This window comes from Botryllus schlosseri, chromosome 15 (assembly GCF_051294905.1).
Source record: "Botryllus schlosseri isolate E-star chromosome 15, Bs_hap1, whole genome shotgun sequence".
NCBI classification, from domain to species: domain Eukaryota; kingdom Metazoa; phylum Chordata; class Ascidiacea; order Stolidobranchia; family Styelidae; genus Botryllus; species Botryllus schlosseri.
This window is the reverse complement of record NC_137250.1, coordinates 761,737-766,367: the sequence shown is the minus strand read 5'-3', so window position 1 is coordinate 766,367 and position 4,631 is coordinate 761,737. Positions and strand designations below refer to the sequence as shown.

At 36.0% G+C, this 4,631-nt stretch overlaps 1 long non-coding RNA gene across 1 annotated transcript; it reads right to left on the bottom strand.

Annotated features, from left to right (window-relative positions):
* Window positions 1-1,703: 1,703 nt before the first annotated feature.
* On the bottom strand, window positions 1,704-4,201 carry LOC145457260 (uncharacterized). Its single transcript, XR_013920819.1, has 3 exons — window positions 2,557-4,201; window positions 2,376-2,475; window positions 1,704-1,822 (listed from the first exon to the last, which is right to left on the bottom strand). It is a non-coding gene; the product is annotated as an uncharacterized LOC145457260 (long non-coding RNA).
* Between the last annotated feature and the right edge of the window lie 430 nt (window positions 4,202-4,631).

Here is a 4,631-nt window from a genome sequence, read left to right as displayed (position 1 = left end):
GGTGCGAAATAATTCTAAAATCCTACGATCGCGCACAAGATAACGCCTATAAGACATAGCCATCTCTCGTGACTTGTGGTTACATACATCCCAATCGCTACAATGTAATATGTTGGTAGTTTGGTACAGAACTGGATTTCACGAGTCTGATATAATAAGAATATTACCTATTAAGTAATAAGCACCGAATAACAGAGCCGGCGCAGACGGTGACTTGAATATCCAAACTTTGATACTTTCCGCGATCGCTATGTCAGTGTTTTCACACTTTCGGAACAGTGGTTGACTTTAGTTGCATGATAAGATCCCAGAGAATATTCAATCAATGTGTCAATTTGTCAACTTGAAATGAAACTCACTACATAAATCAAGTTGATTCGTATCTGAATGTGTTGATCCGGTACAACTCTAATCCTTTGAGAAATCCATTTAACGCGATCTGTTGAATCGAACGTACCCTGAATTACTGACACCAACTTTCAAACACGTCGGATTATTCGCACATTCCGCGCCGCTGCCTATAGAATCAATACCAACTAACTAAACAAGAATCAAGAATCACAAGTATGTGCATTATACAGTTATTGTCTTTATCAACATGAAATCAAACTCTTAACAAAAACACGCAACTAATCATTTGCCAACTCTAGCATTACCAAAAAATTCAGGTATTGTTAATTGAAAATCCTTGAGTCCTTAATATCAAAAATATTATAGTGCCGCATCCGAATCCATTTGCAGGATGTACTAAAAGTGAATTCAGATAATCCAAAATGAAATATTAGGACTTTGACATTGTCAATTCTGAATTGAAATACATTGACAAACAGGACTACCAACTTTCACCCAGTCACATTTCGAGATTAAACGCACATTGATTCGAAACAAGTAATGAAACATTACAACTCTATTCGCGACCTGTCTTTACGTTTGCCAAAGAGAGTTTCAGAAATATTATCACTATGACATCTCAACATTTTAACATCTTACCATACACAAAAGAGTGAAATACAAAAACCTTGTCAAGTCAATCCGTTTGTAACTCACCGAACCAAAGCAAAAAGTGTCCATACGAAAAGTAGACAAGACTATACAAGTAATCACTACAACCCACAAACATATCAAGTTCGGTTTTAGGCATATACCACCAACTCGTCTTTTTTGTTCAACTGTAAAAGTCGTTACTATGCCGCAAGACAAAGAAATTACTATGCGGTATATTTTGTAAGACAAAAGTAATTACTTCTCGGTGTCGGCGACTTGAGATTAACATAATATATTTGAGTATACGACATTTGAAAGTCTGACCATCGTAGTTGAGAATTCATTTCTCACAATCGAACGCAGGTGTTGTATCGAAAATTATCGTGATGTAAACATAAGGATTGTCACACCGATTTACCATATGAGATTTTGTAATGGTCTATCATGACTTGATTATTAAATTATTCGCGTTAATTAGACCCGGCGTTGTGGTAAAGGTTATTATGACAGCAACAAACTTTTCAGTACCGTTGTTATTAACATATTGAGTTGTAAAACTATGCGTGTCTGAAATGTTCTTGAATGGAAAATTATTCCTCCTTGGTACATATCACCCTGCGTATCGCGGATATCAGAAAATATTTTACAAATGTAATTGTTTCCAGTAACCAAGACTAAAGATGAAACAACAATTTCGTTTGCTGATTAACAACCGTGCAATACTTTATTGTCAGAATCTTTGACAGTGAATTGAAACATACTCACCTTACACAGTACGAGTAAATCACTTTGGACTTGGGCGCGACCTTTAATCCGTGTTAAACTCTGTTTACATTCTCTGTCGAATGCGTGAAATGTAAAACATTACGAGGTTACACTATAAGACTTTGATCATCACGAAAGTAAATAGAGGTATACTTGTTGGATACATCCTATTCAACAGACTTGATTGATACAAAACTCATAACAACAATAAAATCGAAGTATGTGCTACACTTAAATCTACAAAAATATGTTTGTATTGTTGTTCATAGTTGCGATATCGATTAGACCCTCCAGAATAATTATCATCATCTAACCAAACTACCGAAAGTCCTTGTCAATTTGTATGATGTTCACTGATTGCATACTAGAACTATTTGTGCAACGCACACGATCAGAGAAATTGGAAAATTTTCCATTGCCATTCGTCAAAGTAAATGACGTCACAATAATCAGTCACTAAAAGACCTTGCTTGTATGTGATGAAATCACCAACAATTAACTCGGTAAATCAAACCCTACGAAATTCCACTCACCCATCGGATATGAAACAGCGTCGCTTAATCGGTGTAGATCGTTTTTCTAAGTGTAAATCATATATGTCCAGCAGAAAACAATTTTTCACTCACTCTGAAATGAAACCAATGTGTTGGTCTCCATTCGATATCTTGTTTGTGTCAAATACTTTGCAATGAACACATTTGTGTGGTTGAGCTTTACATCATCAAGCTGTCATTTGTAAATCAAGATTTCGGTAAACTTGTAAATGTATCATTTAACTAACCGACATTTAGTGATTGGTGAACATACCAAACGATACACATCCACCTCCGATCTTAATTTCCACCATCGTGATAATCGAAGTACATTTCTTTCGAATTCGTAACAACCGACTATGACATGATAAATCTTTGACAAGTTTACTTAGAAGATTGGTTGCATATCTCGAAAAATAATATACCACTCATATTGATACTGTTACTCGGTATTTTTCCCGTTGTCGATTTTTAAACGAGTAAAATTTATCACTTGAGTTGCTCCGCTTACTATATTTAAATGTAAACCCATCCATCTTTCAACAACAAAGACATGGATAAAAAGTAGACAATCAAACGTGACAAGTTTAACTTTTGTAGGTTGTGTATGATTACCCTATACAACTCATTTCTTACCGAAGGCATATGAAATATATTCATGTTACACAAAAATACTCGATATTCCCATGCGACAAACCTGTACAATGATTGGCGGTGCTTTCAACTGTTTCGATACCTCAAGAACATTATTGTCTGAAGGGTTGTTCATGTATCTTAATAATCAAATAGTTCAACACGGAACTAGTAATAACAGAAACATCAGAGTTGTTTACACAAAAGTTTGTATGTGTACAGTATGCGAATACCATGTGTAAGTCCAGCACAATTGTGGTATCCATCCGGGTTTAGTTAACACAATTTACGACACCGAGGTCGCCTCATCTTTCGTAAGACAACAAACCAACCAAGGCTTCAGGATATGTCCATGTCATAGCAATAAATCAGCTACTCCAACAACAGAGTACATATGTTTTCTAGTTACGGTGCTTACATCTTACACACAAATCAATCTACTTTGCTAACAAAAAGTGCTGAGTCAACAAGTGATTGCCCTAGCAACAAAACAGCTAAACGTACTATCATACAAAATGGCCGTTATAGTCACCAACGGTACATGGTACAAGTAACAAGTTTCGAGAATCCAGTTATTGAAAAAACGTGAAGGTGTTTCTCCTGCGCCAAGTCGTTATGTTGACGAAAGCGTATATTGTAATATCATGATCGATTTGCATTCGTTGGTCACAAAATGTCACTACTCTAAATAATTATTTTTCACTCAAACACAAACGCATACTTGTCACCATTCGTTTTCATCAAGCACGAGTTCACGAAACCTACTTACTACGACATGAATTGTTATTTTTATGTTGTGTAAATAGGTAATAATTCATTTTAGTAACACTATATCAACATCATCGAGTTGTGGGAATAGATTTACACGTGGTCTTGTGGTTTTAATCGAAGTACACAGCACGGTCTAATGTAGAGTCATCTCTATTGTACAGCAACTCGGTAATCGAAATGCATGCATTAAAATTTAAACAACGATCTTGGTTCGTCACGCGAAAAATATCTTTACTGTCGCGACACTCTGATACTCTGCACAAGATGTGTAAATCCTTTTCACACCCGTAATAGTACCCCCAACGGCTACCGGTGACAACGTTTAACAACACCAACGACACTAAACATACGATACCTACCCAAGTAAGATTTCCATTTTCACCTGGAGGTCAGCCGTTACCTGAGTAAAAATACCATTATTCTTTGGAGATTTATCGTTTATTCAGAGTAACAAAACATTTTCACTTGGGGGTCTATCGTTTCCAAGAGTAACAAGCCCCCTTTCCTTTGGAAATATATTTTTTCCCTGGGTAACAAACCTTTTTCACTTGGAAAAAACAATTTTTCCCTGGGTAACAAACCTTTTTCACTTGGAAATATATTTTTTCTCTGGGTAACAAACCTTTTTCACTTGGAAATATATTTTTTCCCCGGGTAACAAACCATTTTCACTTGGAAATATATTTTTCCCTGAACAACAAACCATTTTCACTTGGCGGCCCGTCGTTTACCTGAGTAAAATATCATTTGCCTTTGGAGATCCGGCGTTTACCCATTGTAACAATACATTTTTACTTGGAAATCTGTCGTTTACCTGAGTACCAATACCGTTTTCACTTGGAAATCCATCTTTTCCCTGGGTAACAATACCATTTTCGTTTTGAAAACTGACCACCACACCGGCCAATTTGATATTTTTGTATATTGTTACAACAAACAGTGACA